Source organism: Bos taurus, chromosome 5 (assembly GCF_002263795.3).
Source record: "Bos taurus isolate L1 Dominette 01449 registration number 42190680 breed Hereford chromosome 5, ARS-UCD2.0, whole genome shotgun sequence".
NCBI lineage: Eukaryota > Metazoa > Chordata > Mammalia > Artiodactyla > Bovidae > Bos > Bos taurus.
In genome coordinates this window covers 64,192,784-64,212,678 of record NC_037332.1, presented here as the reverse complement: position 1 = coordinate 64,212,678, position 19,895 = coordinate 64,192,784, and positions in this window count along the sequence as shown.

Here is a 19,895-nt window from a genome sequence, read left to right as displayed (position 1 = left end):
ACTAACTTTCAAATTGATTGTTCTTATATCTAATGAGTAAAAATATTCACTCTAAAAAAATTTTTTATACCAAAATTTTTGGAAAAATGCATTTGGAAGTTTCTCTAAATTCTAACAAATCAGGCATGGTTGGAGGTTTTGTTGTTATTATTATCCACTGAAATCTGACTATTCTGTGATCCTTAAGCACAAAAACACCCCCTCAGATGTATTAACACATATAAAACTGTCTGGTTTTATAAAATTAAATAATTAGCTGGCCCACAAGAAAATCTAGGCTACTTTCTATTTGGAAAAATATGGCTGGCTAAAGGTATGCCGTTGGCAATACACCTGTATAAATGTCAGCCAAGAAATAAAAGTATTGAGTCCTTCTTTTCTTTGTTTTTAAAAAAGGTCATTCCTTAATTCCCCCAAAACTAAGAAACCTACTTCACTTGAATTGAGTCGAAAATTCTGCCAGCAGTGATAAAGCCAGGACTGCAGGCTTCTTCCAAATTTGCATTTGTGTGACTAGGAGAGTCAAGGTGAACCTTTGCTGAGATTTGTTTATTTTTTACAAGTGAGATGTGTTCTTTACTGAGATTTGTTTATTTTTTACAGGTGTTTCTTTCTGATAACACCTATAAAATGTATTAGAAATATAAAAAAATATAATGACTAATATTTTGAAGCTAATATACTAATATTTTTGAAATATATTTTAGAAATGTTAGGGATTCTAAAGATGCAGGTACTCTCCCTCTCTCCTGAGGGGAATGTCCAGATCGGCTAGAGCAATTCCATACTATTCATTAGTTTTACTTGACTTCCAGAAGAATACATTTTACAAAGGTTTCCTCAGCCAAAGCGAAGTGTGATTCCTACTGAACACACTGTACTTCTCCCACCAAAACATTTACACACTGAGTGAAATTGCCTGTTGACTTGTCTTTATTTCCTACTGGGGTGTCAGGTACTTAGGGACAGTCCTCATCTTTGTTCACCATTGTATTTCCCATTGAATGACCCAGTGCTTAGCTGTTGGTATGTAACATTTAGTGAATGAATGGCTCATATACTGCCTCCTCATTTTATAAAAATTTTCTTTTTATGGACAGAGAAGCCTGGTAGGCTGCAGTCCATGGGGTCACTAAGAGTTGGACACGACTGAGCGACTTCATTTTTACTTTTCACTTTCATATATTGGAGAAGGAAATGGCAACCCACTTCAGTGTTCTTGCCTGGAGAATCCCAGGGACAGGGGAGCCTGGTGGGCTGCCGTCTATGGGGTTGCGCAGAGTTGGACACGATTGATGTGACTTAGCAGCAGCAGCAGCATATACACATAAATACTCATCTGTACATATATTTGTGTTTAGGCTATCCTAAACGCTGGATGGATTGTATGCTCTTCAAATGCAAAGTGTATCCCCTTCACCCAGCACAGAGATGATTGGAGAAGAAATGCTCCATTAAGAATACGGTGGTGACTGTATGTGTTGTCACAACACCCTTCTTGAGTCTTAATTTCCTCACAAGGAGCTAGCTATTCTGTTTATCAGCTCTGCACTTGGCTAGTATGTCTAGACATGCACGTTTCTCTGCTCCCTCTCCTTCAGGTCTTCGCTCAAATATCATCTTCCTGATGATAATTCCCACACATCTTATTTAAAATCACAACACTAATCCCATAGTGTAGTCTGATCTCCTTTTTTTCCCTTCATTTCTATCCAGAGAACTTAATACAAACTGACACAGACATATTTCACTTTTTGTTATTTATTGTCTGCCTCCCTCTTCTCTGTAGACTATAAGCTCCATTAAGGCAAGAATTTTGCCTGTTTTGGTTACCACTATGCCCCTGGAACCTAGAACATTGTCTAATACAAAATAGGTCTCAAAATGTTTGTTGAGTAAATGAATATTCTGTCTTGATGCTATTGCTGAATAGTCTTTTTTCTACTTTTGGATTTATTCGTAAGAATCTATTCATGCTTCTTGGTGACTTGATAAAATTTGCCTTCATCCATTTCATGTGTGGCTATCCTTTCCTCCTCACCTATGGATGGCTGCTGAAGGGTCATTATTGTTATATATATCTTTTTCTAGCACTTGATTCAGTGCTATGCCCAAAGGTTGGTATTAACAAATATGGACTGATTGATTAGAGGCTATTTTTCTCCTGAGAAACCTGTATGCAGGAGAAGCAGCAGCAGTTAGAACTAGATATGGAACAACAGACTGGTTCAAAATTGGGAAAGGAGTACATCAAGGCTGTATATTGTCACCCTGCTTACTTAATTTATATACAGAGTACATCATGCGAAATGCTGGGCTGAATGAATCATAAGCTGGACTCAAGATTGCCAGGAGAAATATCAACAAGATATTTGAGATCTGCAGAGATCATCTGAGATATGCAGATGATACCACTTTAATGGCAGAAAGTGAAGAGGAAGAAAGAGCCTCATGAAGAAAGTGAAAGAGGAGAGTGAGAAAGCTGGCTTGAAACTCAGCATTCAAAAAACTAAGATCTGGCATCTGGTCCTATCACTCCATGGCAAGTAGATGGGGAAATTGTGGAAAAAGTGTCAGTTTTCATTCTCTTGGGCTCCAAAATCAATGCAGACAGTGACTATAGCCATGAAATTTAAAAAAATGCTTGCTCCTTGGAAGAATAGCTATGACAAACCTAGACAGTGTATTAAAAAGCAGAGACATCATTTTGCTGACAAAGGTCTGTCTAGTCAAAACTATGGATTTTCCAGTAGTCATGTATGGATGTGAGAGTTGTACCATAAAAAAGGCTGACCACTGACAAATTGATACTTTCCAACTGTGGTGCTGGAGAAGACTCTTGAGAGTCCTTTGGACAGCAAGGAGATCAAACCAGTCCATTCTAAAAGAAATAAAACCTTGAATATTCATTGGAAGGACAGTTGCTGAAGTTGAAGTGCCAATACTTTGGCCACCTGATGCAAAAAGCTGACTCACTGGAAAAGACCTTGATGCTGGGAAAGATTGAGGGCAAGAGGAGAAGGTGGCAACAGAAGATGAGATGGTTGGATGGCATCACTGATTCAGTGGACATGAGTTTGAGCAAACTCTGGGAGAATAGTGAAGGACAGGGAAGCCTGGAGTGCTGCAGTTCATGGGGTCGCAAAGAATCAGACACGACTTACAGACTGAACAATAACAAATGATCTCAGGTCTTTACTAAAAGATTGTTGATTTATTTTTTGTCAGTAACTCAGCAGTAGCAAACTCAGATGCCTTTAGGAGCCAGGCAGATCAGACAGTGTGTGAGGATTTCATTTTCAAACATGTAGGAAAAATATATGCTGTTGTTTTGCTTGAAATGCATGACCCTTGTTGTTTAGTCTCTAAGTTGTGTCTGACTCTTTTGTGACCCCACCAGGCTCCTCTGTCCATGGGATTTGCCAAGCAATGGCCCCATTGGTTGTTTTTCCTTTTCCTGCTTAAGACAGAGATATAACTCTAGGGAAATTAATTTCTACTGTAGCAAAACCAATAGCATGATACCATGAAAATGGTAGCTGACAGTCAACTTCACTGTTTGGGAAACAGTAGGAAGTGGTGGGGTTTGTGGTGAGCTGGAAATGACATGTCAGTGCAAATAGGGTAGCCACTAACTTATATCAGCTAATTTTGGTCAGACATGAATTCAAGCCCAGTGTTGTGAGATCTTCAGTTTAGTTCAGTTCAGTCGCTCAGTCGTGTCCGACTCTTTGCAACCCCATGAATTGCAGCACGCCAGGCCTCCCTGTCCATCACCAACTCCCACAGTTCACTCAAACTCCAGCCATCTCATCCTCTGTCGTCCCCTTCTCCTCCTGCCTCCAATCCCTCCCAGCATCAGAGTCTTTTCCAATGAGTCAACTCTTTGCATCAGGTGGCCAAAGTACTGGAGTTTCAGCTTTAGCATCATTCCTTCCAAAGAAATCCCAGGACTGATCTCCTTTAGAACGGACTGGTTGGATCTCCTTGCAGTCCAAGGGACTCTCAAGAGTCTTCTCCAACACCACAGTTCAAAAGCATCAATTCTTTGGCGCTCAGCCTTCTTCACAGTCCAACTGTCACATCCATACATGACTACTGGAAAAACCATAGCCTTGTCTGGACGGACCTTTGTTGACAAAGTAATGTCTCTGCTTTTCAATATGCTACCTAGGTTGGTCATAACTTTTCTTCCAAGGAGTAAGTGTCTTTTAATTTCATGGCTGCAATCACCATCCGTACTGATTTTGGAGCCCCAAAAAATAAAGTCTGGCACTGTTTCCACTGTTTCCCCATCTATTTTCCCATGAAGTGATGGGACCAGATGCCATGATCTTCGTTTTCTGAATGTTGAGCTTTAAGCCAACTTTTTCACTCTCCTCTTTCACTTTCATCAAGAGGCTTTTTAGTTCCTCTTCATTTTCTGCCATAAGGGTGGTGTCATCTGCATATCTGAGGTTATTGATATTTCTCCCAGCAATCTTGATTCCAGCTTGTGCTTCTTCCATTTTATGATACTTTAAAAGAGAAGCTAGAAACCGAGAATTTTATATGAAATCTCCCATTTTTAAACAAATTAATTCTGTTCAAAATACTATATTCAAAATTCTATTTAAAATAACCAGACAAGTCATGGCTATGATCCAAATTTAATGCATAGGCTATTGGCAGTACCCCTTTATAGATAACAGCCTTGTCATGGTGAAAGGGCTTACATAACTCAATGAAGCTATGAGCCATGCTATGCAGGGCCACTCAGGATGGACAGGTCATAGTGAAGAGTTCTGACAAAACATGGTCCAATGGAGGAGGAAATGGCAAACCACTCCAGTATTCTTGCCACAAGAACCCCATGAACAGCATGAAAAAGCAAAAAGATATGGCACTGGAAGATGAACCCCCCAGGTTGGGAGATGTCCAGTATGCTACTGGGAAGAACAGAGGGCAACCATGTGGTTGCAAAGAGTCAGACACGACTTACTGACTGAACAACAATGATTGGCAGTAAAGCTCTGCAAGAGATTTACTGTAGCTTTAGCTTCTGTAATTTTCTTTCATTTAAAGAAAAACATAATATTAATGATGATTCAGTGCTTAGAATAATAAAAAAAAACTTCATTAACTCTTAACATAAATGACCAGAAACCCAAGTTAAAATTAACCTAATACTATATTTGAATTTAAAAACAATTTAACTACAACTATACCTGCTTTGAATAAAATTGTAAATAATTAGTAATCTTAATTTATAAGCAGGACCAATAGCTTTTTATATCTGGAATTAACCTATTGATAGTACCCCTTAAAAGCTAGATAATATCACTTTATAATTAACATAACCAGAAAATAAAAGTAATATGACTCATAACCCTGATGTCTATTTAAAGGTCAATCTTGAAAAGAAAAACCATAATTTAGCCAATTTAATTATCCCAGTATTAAATTCATCCATTATGTTAATGCTTTTGTATTGCTGGAAATAGAATTTTATAATACTGGTTGAAGTGTTATTTATTAGTCTGATAGTTGTATTATTTTTCTTTCTAAGCTGTGGAAGATGTTGGAAAACAACAAACACTGTTATGTATTCTTCAACTGATTCACCTTCCATTCTTGGAAAGTATTTCGGAACCCCTAGTTAAAACACAAATTCTTCAATTAAATAGAGAGGAAGATCTTGTATCGCAAACACTTAAATAGACAGAGAGGTGATTCCAAACTTACGTCTACCTGAGTCAGTTCAGTTCAATCGCTCAGTCGTGTCCAACTCTTGGTGACCCCATGAACCACAGCACACCAGGCCTCCCTGTCCATCACCAACTCCTGGAGTCCACCCAAACCCATGTCCATTGAGTTGGTGATGCCATCCAGCCATCTCATCCTTTGTCGTCCCCTTCTCCTCCTGCCCTCAGTCTTTCCCAGCATCAGGGTCTTTTCAAATGAGTTAGCTCTTCTCATTAGGTGACCAAAGTATTGGAATTTCAGCTTTAGCATCAGTCCTTCCAATGAACACCCAGGACTGATCTCCTTTAGAATGGACTGGTTGGATCTCCTTGCAGTCCAAGGGATTCTCAAGAGTCTTCTCCAACACCACAGTTCAAAAGAATCAATTCTTCGGCACTCAGCTTTCTTCACTGTCCAACTCTCACATCCATACATGACCACTGGAAAATCCATAGCCTTGACTAGACGGACCTTTGTTGGCAAAGTAATGTCTCTGCTTTTGAATATGCTGTCTAGGTTGCTCATAACTTTCCTTCCAAGGAGTAAGTGTCTTTTAATTTCATGGCTGCAATCATCATCTGCAGTGATTTTGGAGCCCAGAAAAATAAAGTCAGCCACTGTTTCCAATGTTTCCCCATCTATTTGCCATAAAGTGATGGGACCGGATGCCATGATCTTAGCTTTAGGTGACCATTTTTATTGTCAATTTATAACTAAAATGTTCTTTCACATCTTTTATCCTTGGTTTTTGTTTTGTTTTTAAATTTCAAGGTGTTTATTTCATTGGGAATTTTCTGACACAAAGTAACTAAACCAAACTCTACCTCTTTTGAGAGTTTGAAAACACCATAGATAGTCTTCACGTATGAATCCTTATCCTCAGTTATTTAAGCATGTCTTTGGGCATTTCACAGTGCCCCTTATCATACCCTCTTTGGGAGATTCCAGTCATTCCTGATCTCATTAACTGATCTCATTCATCAGAATCTTCTCGTGACCAATCTGGACTTTTTTCCAAGGAGAATGGATTTTCTTTCTTTGAAAACTGTATCAGGCATACTTCCCTCTAAATTTATACAGTGTTTGTAGGAAAGTATATATAAAATAAATAGGATTATCCTTGTTTTTTTTAAATGTATGAGAACATATTCATATATTTGAGCAAACACCAGCTTTGATTTAGAAATTAATCACTGAATTCTCCTTTGATCTAAAATAGAAAGTCCCTGGTTATGACCTGTGAGAAGATGACTGGATATCTTAGTGGTTTCATTCATTTGACCTCAGTCATGATATGTCAATCTTCTTTCCCTGCACCAGCCCTGAGTGTTTTTCCACAGTTGTATTATTTCCATTTTATAACCATAAATAACAAGCATGACGGTTTTTACTGGTTTATTCATCCCTGCATTAAAAGAAGCCACAGTCTAGTAGGGGAGATGTTCATGAAACAAAACGTTACAGTACAATGAAGTAAGGCCTATCATAAAAGCAGCCTCATTTGTGGAGATGTTCCAGGACCCCTGTAACCTGAATGAGGTCCCTTCTCTTACACTCCCAACTCCAAGGTATTTGTCACTCCTGGTAAACCAGTTGTTAGGAACCATAGGCATATGACCTTGGGTACTTCTGGGATTCAGGCAGAGAGAACAATATGATGCTTTCTCCCACGTGGGCCAAACAAGAAAAGAACATCAGACTCCAAGCCTGGGAACCAGAAAGCTTCAGATCCTAGGAAGAGCTTGGTGATCAGAGACCTGTGAACCATCTAAATCAACCACGGTCCTGTTTGCACATGACATGCGTGTGTGTGTGTGTGTGTGCTAAGTCACTTCAGCTGTGTCCGGCTCTTTGTGACCTTATGGATCATAGGCCACCAGTCTTCTCTGTCCAAGGGATTCTCTGGGCAAGAATATTGGAGTGGGTTGCTGTGCCCTCCTCCAGGGGATCTTCCTGACCCAGGGATCAAACTTGTGTCTCTTATGTCTCCTCCATTGGCAGGCAGGCTCTTTACCACTAGTGCTACTTGGGAAGCCCCTTGCACATGACATGCTTGCTCCTAATTTACAATAGGCCAAGAACGACCCAACAAGTGGCTGAGACTTCCCCAGCCCCTGAGTCAGAAAGAATACAGGGACACCAACAAAGAAACACGATTTCTTTAGAAGCCTCTGCAGGAATCAGACAGCAGCCGGTCAGCCTTTATGAGTTTCTATGCAGAAAAGGTAGGCTACCTGCAAGAAAAATGCAATCCAACTACCCTTAATCTTTTCACCTGCAACACTAGGAGCTGAAAAATAATGAGTTACACATTTAAGCAATATGTTCCATTTACCTCGGGGGTAGAGGGGAGGGAAGAGAAGGAAGGAAGGAAAAGGAAATGAAGGGAAGAAGGAACGATATTTCAGGATCATCAAGAATTCATAGCATGTATCACTTAGGAACCCCATCCTAAGAAAATATTCAAAGATACATTTTAATCTGTTTACAAAGAAATAGCCAGAACCCCAAGATGGAGACAGGTGAAGAAGGAGGAAATATTGGTAAGCAATGAACTTTGGTCTGGGTGCTCTGTTTTCTCTTCTTCCTAATTTTGAACCCACATATGTGCATGCATAGAAACATACATGCATTGGTACAAACATATATGCCTGCATACAGACACACATACACACATAAATTCCAAGTTGATAAGATAAAACTGTGTGAGAATGTACAAAGTGTAAGTGCTAAATATGATGTCAACAAAGAAGGTACATAGTATTAAGGGAAATTATAATAAATACTAACCTATCTCACCAAAATCTGGGGTTAGGAAGGTGGCAGATGTGGAGAAGGGGGAATTATAGGCCTTCCAAAGTCGTCACTGAAGGGAGGGAGGAGTGAAAGAATCTTAAATTTCTTTTATTTTATAAAGAAATACTGAATTCAGAGACTTTTAAATACATATTCATGGCTGTGCAGGATCTTAGCTGCAGCACAAGGGGTGTTTGATATTTCTTGCAGCATGCACGATCTTTAGTTGCGGCATGTGGGATCTAGTTCCCTGACCAGGGATCAAAAGCAGTCCCCCTGCATTGGAAGTGAAGAATCTTAGCCACTGGACCATCACCGAAGTCCCCTAAATTTCTTATCTATTGGGGTTGGGAGATAAAAAGGGGAAAAGAGTGTGCAGTGGGATTTAAACAGTGCATCTTGATGGGAAAGCATTTAGTATCTTATTTTCAAATAATAATACAACCAAATGCACCTAATGATCAGAGTGGGAAATGAGAGAGGAACCACCAATGGAATAGAACGGTACAGATGAACTCTTCTCCACAACATCTAACAAAGGTAGAAACAAATAATGAAACAGTGGCTCGCAGATATTATAATTCCCTGAAAGTCAAGGTAGAGAAAAGTATGGTGGTATCTAGTAAGGAAAAATCTATTCCTTCACATTTACTCCCTCAGTCATCCAAAAATAATTACTGAAAAGATTTTCTAGTTGTTTATTCTTAGATTGTTAATTATAAGCTAGATTTCATTATGCTTTATCAAAGAATGTTTTAGGTAGATAAATGTAAACGTCAACCATTGATTTATTTTGTTTTTTGCCTCCAGGATTGATAACTGGCTTAATTAATGCAGCAATTGAATGCTTGGAATATTTCCCTGGTCAGTTAATAGTTACTGTTGGCCAGCAGTTAGTACAACAAAGAAATGAAGAGACAAGACTGAATACACAGAAGAAGTTACTCTTTGATGTCATAGTAAAATATTATAATCAGGAGTTCAGTTCAGTTCAGTCGCTCAGTCATGACCAACTCTTTGCAACCCTATGAACCGCAGCACTCCAGACCTCCCTGTCCATCACCAACTCCCATTGTCTACCCAAACTCATGTCCCTTGAGTCGGTGATGCCATCCAACCATCTCATCCTCTATCATCCCCTTCTCCTCCTGCCCTCAATCTTTCCCAGCATCAGGGTCTTTTCAAATGAGTCAGCTCTTCGCATCAGGTGGCCAAAGTATTGGAGTTTCAGCTTCAATATCAGTCCTTCCAATGAACACCCAGGACTGATCTCCTTTAGAACGGACTGGTTGGATCTCCTTGCAGTCCAAGGGACTCTCAAGAGTCTTCTCCAACACCACAGTTCAAAAGCATCAATTCTTCGGCGCTCAACTTTCTTTATAGTCCAACTCTCACATCCATACATGACCACTGGAAAAACCATAGCCTTGACTAGGCAGACCTTTGTTGACAAAGTAATATCTCTGCTTTTTAATATGTTGTCTAAGTTGGTCATAACTTTGCTTCCAAGGAGTAAGTGTCTTTTAATTTCATGGCTGCAATCACCATCTGCAGTGATTTTGGAGCCCCCCAAAATAGTCAGCTACTGTTTCCACTATTTCCCCATCTATCTGCCATGAAGTGATGGGACTGGATGCTATGATCTTAGTTTTCTGAATGTTTAGCTTTAAGCCAACTTTTTCACTCTCCTCTTTTACTTTCATCAAGAGGCTCTTTAGTTCTTCTTCACTTTCTGCCATAAGGGTGGTGTCATCTACATATCTGAGGTTATTGATATTTCTCCCAGCAATCTTGATTCCAGCTTGTACTTCCTCCAGCCCAGCATTTCTCATGATGTACTCTGTATATAAGTTAAATAAGCAGGGTGACAATATGCAGCCTTGATGTACTTCTTTTCCTATTTGGAACCAGTCTGTTGTTCCATGTCCAGTTCTAACTGTTGCTTCCTGCAACCTGCATACAGGTTTCTCAAGAGGCAGGTCAGGTGGTCTGGTATTCCCATCTCTTTCAGAATTTTCCACAGTTTATTGTGATCCACACAGTCAAAGGCTTTGGTATAGTCAATAAAGCAGAAATAGATGTTTTTCTGGAACTCTCTTGCTTTTTCCATGATCCAGCAGATGTTGGCAATTTGATCTCTGGTTCCTCTGCCTTTTCTAAAACCAGCTTGAACATCTGGAAGTTCACGGTTCACATATTGCTGAAGCCTGGCTTGGAGAATTTTGAGCATTACTTTACTAGCGTGTGAGATGAGTGCAATTGTGCAGTAGTTTGAGCATTCTTTGACATTGCCTTTCTTTGGGATTGGAATGAACACTGACCTTTTCCAGTCCTGTGGCCACTGCTGAGTTTTCCAAATCAGGAGAGAGGCTGCTTATTAACTGATGAGTATATTGGTATTTATTCAGGAATTATTGAACTTTTAGTTAAGTGATGTTTAAACTTCAGTTTTCTTGCGTAATAATAAAACCTGAAGATACAAGTTGATGGAAATGTATTATATGAGTATTGATTTTTTCGGCTGTGCTCTGCAGCAGGTAGGATCTTAGTTCCCCAAGAAGGGATCGAACCCATGCTCCCTGCAGTGGAAGCATGGATTCCTAACCACTGGACCTCCATGGAATTCCCTGAATGTTGCATTTTAATATGTTTTTCTATGGTGTCAAATTACTTCATGGAGTCTTATTTTTTTTTTTGCCAAAGACCACGGCTTATGGAATCTTAGTTCCCCCACCACAGATGAAACCAAGGGACCTGTCAGTGAAAGAGCCGAGTCCTAACAACTAGATTACCAGCAAATTCCCTCATAGAGTTCTTTTTTCACTTTTTTTTTTTCACTACTTTTTGCCTGTCACGTAAATTATAATGTCAAATGTAATAATGTAGTATAGGAATTAGATCTAAGGTAATTCTCTCATAGGGACAGTCTAAGAAATATTTTGATACACTACAGGACTAGAGAGGGGCTTCCCTTGTGGCTCAGCTGGTAAAGAATCCACTTTCAATGCTGGAGACCTGGGTTCGATCCCTGGGTTGGGAAGATCCCGTGGAGAAGGGAAAGGCTACCCACTCCAGTATTCTGGGCTGGAGACTTCCATGGACTATACAGTCACAAAGAGTTGGACACGACTGAGCGACTTTCACTTTCACTTTTCATTTTCACAGGACTAGAGAATTGAGGTATCTGTAAATATTAATTTCTGATGTACTAATTTAGTGATCTTTTAGTAAAATAAAAGTTGAGTGACATATCATGTCTTTTTTTAGCTATGTAGGTGGCCATATAATTTCACATTAAAAACAAATTAAGGGGACTTCTCTGCTGGTCCAGTGATTAAGACTCTGGGCTTCTAGTGCAGAGGGTGCGGGTTTGATTTCTGGTTGGGGAACTAAGATCCCACAGGCTGTGGCATGCAGCCAGAAAAAAGAAATTAATTAATGTTTGACAGTGCTGGATATAATTATGCATGTGTTTGGCATATTATATAGATAATTTCCTATATGTTTGAAATATTTTATAATAAAAACTTTTTGAATGTAAAAATGAATCTGCAAATCAAATACAGCATCACAGCATTTTAATTGACTGCTAAGTAGTATAATCTGCATTTATTTTTTTCCCTTGCTTTGTCTTCTTTGTAAACCCATGTAACAGAAAATGAAAAAAGAACAGAAGCACTTGAAGCAACACAACTATATCTAAGATTGTTGTTGTCCAACGTTAGAGAAGAATTACGATGGCTACTTATTTTCATGGCAATTGCATCAGAAGCTAATGCCAACAAGTTACAAAAAAAAGGTGAAAAAAATTGCAACAGTTTTAAAACCTTCCATTTATTTCGTTTAAAACCAATTTAAGCTAATGAATCTTTTTGTTTACAGTTTGATAACAAAATGGTGGTCCTGAAAACTCTTGCCAAAGCAGTTTTGCAATCAAGTCACTATTAAAAGTAAAGGCAGGACAACTAGTCTTGTTCCTACTAGAGCTCCACTATGAGCTCTTCAAGGTATGTCTGGCATTTTGCCTGGACACACTTATTACTAAGCTATTTGTGTCAGGTGAAAAAGCAAAGCATTCACTTAATAAATGATTTACTGAGTACCTATAATGGGCAAAGATTGAAGGAATGCTCTCTCCCCACACCCACTAAAGAGAAGGAAGCAGATTCAAAACAACATTGGTATTTAGTTGATATTTACAAGTATACTGATTAGTTTCTTCAACCTATTTCTGGTGCATTACTACGTGCCAGACACTGTCTTAGGTACTTGGAACACATTAGCAAACGAAACACAAAGATGCAGGCCCTTTTTCACTTTTGCTTTAGGGACCCAGGTTCGATCCCTGGTCAGGGAACCAGGATTCCACAGGCTGCGTGGTGCAGACAAAAATAAAAACACACCCAATAAGTTATTATCATATAGTTTGATGGAAAGCAACAAATGCAATAGGAAAAAAAAAAAAGAGCAGTTTAAGGGAATTTTGAAGTGCCAGGGTGGGGTTTAGTAGGAGCTTATGGTATTAAATGGTGTGGCCAAGGTTGGGGTCACTGAGAAAGTGAGATTTGAACAGATAGTGGAATGAGGACAGTCAAGTAAATGGCCATGAGGGTTGGGGGGTTGGTTTGGGGCAGAAAAAAATGGTTCCTAGAGCAAAGGTCTTGGAGGTGATGCTTGTCTGGGTGCTGAGGAACAAGAGAAAGGAAGCAGTGAGCAGAGGGGAGAGTAGTGTGAGATGAGGTCAGAGTGGAGGTGGCCCTTGTAGACCATTGGAGAGACCTCGCCTGTCCTTGGAATAGAGTGGGGAATCGTGAGAGGTTTTGAGCACAACAGTGGGCTCATCTGACTGATAACTTATGAAGATAACTGGCTTTTGTGTTGTGGACAGATTATAAAAGGGGAAGGAAAGAAGCAGAAAAATCTTTTAGGAGGCGATTGTAATAATCTGGGCAAGAAATGTAGTGATTTGAAATAAAGGAGTAGCAATAGAATTAGTGAGCCATTGTCAAATTCTTGATATATTTGGAAAAAGATCTTAGAAAAATGTTTTTTTTCCTCCTAACATAAGAAAAAAGATTACCTTTTTCCAACGTAATCTTAGAAAAAGATTACCTTTTAACCTTTTAGCCTCACTAATATATTTTAGTACCAGACACTGGCAGTTTTAGTGGCATTATTTCTCCAAAGCCTCTATAAAGAAATATTCCCTTCTTAACTGGATAAAAGGGGAGTTTGGGGGAGTGTAGATATATTTAAAACAAATTGTTCCCTTCTCAATTTTTTCGTGTGTAAAAAATGTATCTCATGTCATTAGAAACACATTGGTTTGAATTTTGTAGCAGTTCTCTCACCCTTAACTGAAGTTTCTTTTCCATTATTTCAGAGAAAAAGGTGGTACTAAGTATATACAATGCAAGCAGTCCTCTTTTATGACTTTTGAATGGAATATATTCTGAAGGTCATTTAAAAATCAGTTGTTACTCTGCACCTCATTTTTTATCATAAAATATAATAAATAGAGATTAGGGAAGTGGTTACATAAATGTTTAATTCTATAGTCACTAAACCATAATTCATGTTTATTCCTTACTTATAAAAAGATCCAACCAGGAATTTAGAATGTTTTCTCTCCTCCTCTTCCTTACCACTTAGCATCTCCACTTTCTTCTCACTCTGCCTCCTCCTTGAGGTAAATGAATTCTCCTCTTTGCTACAGATGGTTGAGAAGTTAGAAAGGATTTTTTACCTCCCCCTCATGTTAGAACTAGCAATGTCATAAAGAAAGATACTGGTTCAAATTTTGTAGCAGGACTGAAAGGGAGAAGGAACTTGACATGGGCTGGAGGATTGCTGGTATGGAATTCAGGAAGCAGGGAGAAGTGACTCCAGTGACTGGTTTCTGGAGATTAGGGGATGAAGTATTTCAGGGAAATTGAGATGGGGGTATTTATATAACGGGATCTCAAGCAAACCAAGCTTTTCCCTGTTAAGGGCTTTACTTGTGCTGTCTTGGTTATGTCTGGGATATTTTCTCTTTAGTCTTTTTATGGCCTCACTCTTTCACATCACTTCAGGCCTCTGCTCAAAATGATAGTCTCTCAGTAACTAAGAGGGGTATCTTTCTATCTGCTCTAACTAAGATAGCTACCCATCTTCTTCACTCTAGCTTTGTATCCTGCTTTATGTTTTCTTAATGGCACTTATCACTACTTGAAGTTATATATTTGCTGATTTTTGAAATTGTCTATCTCATGTGCTGTCATGTCTGAGAATGCAAATTCCATGAGTTCAGACTTGATGTGCCTATTTATCACCTAGAACTGTCCTAGAAATCACTCACTAAATTTTTGTTGCATGACAGAATGAATTGATGGGGATGGCTTCATGTTTGTAAATTTTCAGGACAATAGAAGCTAATGGAAAGGTACCTACCTTGGGGCTCAAGATGAAGGAGCTATGTGGATATGAGGTTCAACGTTGGTAGGTCTACCCTCTATAACATGTTAGCTGAGGAATTTTTTCCCCAGATACATGTTGTAATCTGGGATTTCCTTTGTGTAATAACTAAGACTGGAAAAAGAGTATATATCTATTTTAAGAGAATTATATTATTATGTATTTTAGAGCTACTATTTACATATAGATCATGTGATTACAGTGCAAGATTATGTAGTCCAGTGCTGTTAAAGTGAAAGTGAAGTCGCTCAGTTGTGTCCGACTCTGCAGCCCTGTGGACTGTAGCCCACCAGGCTCCTCAGTCCATGGGATTCTCCAGGCAAGAATACTGGAGTGGGTTGCCATTTCCTTCTCCAGGGGATCTTCCTGACCCAGGGATGGAACCCAGGTCTCCTGCATTGCAGACAGACGCTTTAATGGAAGTACAAATAATTTTTATTATAGTAGAACACTGTACTAATGATTGGTTAACCTAGTTTCAGATATACCACATATGTGGAAGTAGAAAATAGAATTTTAAGAATTCTAAAAAAGTTTCAAGTATTTATATACGCTTTATAATTCAGAGGCTTTCTGCTGCCCGCCCCCTTTCCCCATCTGTAATCTTCTTCCCCTATGCATTGGTCAAAAAAACTGAGATTTTTTTTTTGCCATTCCCTTCTCCAGGGTATCTTCCTGACCCAAGGATCAAACCTGGGTCTTTTGCATTGCAGGCTGATTCTTTACCGTCTGAGCCACCAGGGAAGCCCCCTATATTAGATTAAGCCCCCTATAGTAGATTACTGGCTAGAAAAATTCATATTAGAAACTTGAAAATATCTGTTTTTATTTAGATATAAAATCAGAAGTTACTGTAGAACTTCCCTGGCGGCTCATAGATTAAAGTGTCTGCCTCCAATATGGGAGACCCAGGTTTGATCCCTGGGTTGGGAAGATCCCCTAGAGAAGGAAATGGCAACCCACTCCAGTATTCTTGCCTGGAGAATCCCATGGATTCCCATGGAATCCCATGGAATCCCATGGACTGAAGGCCTACAGTCCACGGGGTTGCAAAGAGTCGCAGAGTCGGACATGACTGAGCGACTTCACTCATTCACTCACTCACTCATGTAGACACCAGTTACTTTATTGGATCTGGTTAGTAAGAAATTTAAGAAGCTTCTGCATGGAGAAGATTCAGATGCCGTATCAGGTATTGACTCAGACTTATTCTTTCTGTATCATTAAGTGACTGTTATAGTCACATAAGTTGGAAGGGAACCAAGGGTGAGTATGTAATAAATGAATAATGCTATAAAAGGTGGTTACATTAAGGTTATTTTTAAATATCTCTAGAGTAAGTTCTTCTCTAGTTCTTTTTGGAAGCCCTCTGTTTGATTACCTTTTCTTCTAAAAAGGTAAATACTTTCTGTATCTCATTGCTGCTTCCAGATGGGGTATTTATAACAGGGAATCCCAAACAAACCAAGCTTTTTCCTATTATAGGGCTTTACCTGTGCTGTCTTGATTATAAAGACAGGGATAAATATTTGATATCAGAAACATTTAAAATCAACTGACTGAGACAGTAGTTCAGATGATCAGATATGTGTCTAAGGATGGAAAAAAGATGATGAACAAAGAAAAATGGCATGGCAGGTTTTCGTGTTCTGAGATCAATGTAAGTTGTGACAGGGCTAAAGGCAGTATGGTATAGTAAAGAGACTTCAAACCCTGCGAGTGGGGTGATCCCAGGTTCAGACCTTAGCTCAGCCATGTGGTCCAAGCTTCTGTTTCTTTATTGATAAGGCAGGGCTAATAATAATGCCAACAACTCTACACCTTATAACATTGAAGATTTAGTGAGAAAAAGTTTGATATATGTAAACATTCATTGTAAGCTATTATTATATTATTAAGGGCAGTAGATTCTGAACAGAGAGTTAGGTGTAGGATTTTAAGTTTTCAGAGGCAATGTAATTCCAGGGTGTCACCACGTGTGTTTAAGCAAAGGCCATTATAGGGAAAATAGGAAAAAATAAAAATAAAAAAAACACCTAATATTAATGGGCTGTAGGATTTCAGAAGTTAAAGTTATCGAGAATTGCTTTGCTGTGTCTGGAGACTAAGGTGTCCCCATCTGTAGATCAGCATACAGAAAGGCTTAGTTGACTATACATGCTAAGACAGCTCACAGGGCCATGCAAAAAGGACTGTTCACGTTCATGAAATTCTTTGTTCATGTTTTGTACATGCTCCTGATGGTTCAGGACACACTACCCCAAAACATGGCACATGACATTGAATATTTTAAGCTGAAAGAGTTTGAAAAAATGGCAGAAGCAGGAGAGTTGCTCTGACCTACTCCCCTCTTGCCATTTCTCCCTGAAATAGGCTGTAACACCTTCATATGAAAGATGCCCTCTCTACACCAGGAGTAAAGGACTATCCTTATCTCCCAAGGCAAAGGGAAGTCAAGAAGAATCTGAACAAACAGGCTTTGCTAACTTTTCCCAGTTTACTACAATTACCTCATACCTTACCTTGCAACATTCTTCTGGGACTGTGTATTCTTCATCAAAGAAAAGAAAGTAAAGTCACTCAGTCATGTCTGACTCTTTGCGACCCCATGGACTGTAGCCATGGGATTTTCCAGGGCAAGGGTACAGGAGTGGGTTGCCATTTCCTTCTCCAATTCTTCATCAAACCTAGGATAAAGTATATAGGTCTGTTTCTTTGAGTCTTCATTTCCTTATGAAGGCTCCTATGTCACATGAAACCTATTAAATACATTGTGTGCTTTTTCTCCAGTTTTTGTATTTATCGGTTTACTTCTCAGACCTAGCCAGGGACCCTAAGAAAGTCAAGGAAAACTTTTTCCTCCTCTTCACCTTCAATCTGTGAGTCATGTCACTTAAATTCCAGTGTGTTCTACTTGAAACTAGAATAGTAGTACATTGGTTCTCCTACTTCATGGACTTATTTTGGAAATAAAATCAAACAATGTATGTAAAATAAGACAAGGTATGTTTTGCTAAAGTATAGAGCGTATGTAAAGAAACAGTATTACTCTGAAGCAAAGAAAATATATGTAATGTCATCTACCATATTTGAGGAAAAAAGTCCAGCATAACACCAGTTTGAATAGGTACGTTTTCATGATTTTCTTTTTTTAACTTGCTTTTCCAATTGTATTTTTTTTTTTTTTTTTTAGGTTTCACATCTTGCCAATGCTTGACATACAAGGAGCTTGAAAAACAAAAGGAAGGACAAGCCAATATCTTCACCAGTTGGCTCTTGAGATTAATAGTAACCCTAGTATCTCTTTGAAATGAAAAAATAAAGAATTCCAAAAACACCATCCAGAAGTTTTGCACTAATGTTTATGGGAGAAGAAACTATAATTTGTTAATATAAAGAACTCCTCTGGTGGTTTTCTCAAACTGCCAATACCCACACTACAGAGAAAGATAGCCTATAAGCATTTAAAGTGTAATTATGCTTAAACTCTGTTAAGGAAGAGTCTAAAGGTACACATGTCCAGACATAAAATACATTAGTCCTGGGATGTAATGTATAGCATAGCAACTATAGTTAACAATATTCTATTTAGTATTTGAAAGTTGCTAAGAGAGTAGATCTTTAAAAAACTGTAAAGGATGTTTTTTAATCTTTAAAAGGGAATGTAAGTTAAATTCTTGTATGCTGATTCATTTAATTACTATACTGCTTATTAAATGTGGTGCTATTATTAGGGATCTGATACAGTTAATTTCCTTAGAGTTTTTTTTCCATAGAAAAATAACATTTCATATATGAGTTCTACAAAGAAAGCATGTATTTTCCTTAGTATATACTACTCTTAAGCTACCCCTTTAGGCTACTGTAACTTAAATGTTGTGAATCATCTAAGAAGGAAAAGACTTATTAAGCAGAAGACTAAAAGCCACAAATTTAAAATTCATGAATATCTAAAACCATGATTTTGCCTTCTGATTCTTTTTTAGTCCATCAAGGAATTTATGGTTTTCTTCTTTTCTCCCTCTGTTTTTAAATTGATTAGTTTACTTTACGGGATCATTCTCTCAATGTGACACAGGTTGAGGATTCAGTCTGTTGCAGCTTACCCAAAAGTACATTCTGTGGCCTTGATCACAGGGGAGAGAAGTGTGTACCGTTAAGTACTTGAAACATATATAACTAATGTCATCAGTTTTGTCTTTTTGTGTAAAAACTGTACCAGTTGGGTTGAATTTGAATGCTTAGTCAACGTTCTCAACTAAGAGTCTATGAACAGGTTTCAGAGAGCTGAAGTACAGTGTACTTTCTGGGATTATATGCGACTTTGTGTGTGAATGTGCTTATTTTTCTAGGAAGAAGACTCGTAGCTTTCCACCAGATTCTCCAAGGGAATTATAAGTGAAGCACATTAAGAACAACTGGGTTAGAGAATCATTATTTATTCTGTCTTCAGAGAATATACTTAAGGCCCTTAATGACCTATATTTATATATTTTCCAAATTTTGCTCTTACTTTGTGGATAAACTATTGGTCTAAATGTTAAAGTGTTAGGTTAAAAATCAGAGCATTAGCTAGATGAATTCTAAATTCCTGTGACTTTAAAAGAAAAACAAAAACAAAGTAGAACAATTCTGACATTAGATGTTAACTGTCCTCATGTATATGGTTATTTTGAATTGGGGAGGAAATTAGTATACCTCCAGTGCAAGAGCTGAGAGGGTGATTCTAGACAGGAAAAAAGTGGAAACATGCAGCCCAACCCTCATTATTAGTCGGGGTGCAGGGGGAACGTCTCCTTATTAGGAGTCTCCATTTTAATGTTGCGTGTTAATCAGGTGGAGAATTGCTAGCTACCACTAAGAATTGATGGCACTTTGAGAAATGTGTTAAAGATACTACTGTGTCCTTGGATCTGCTG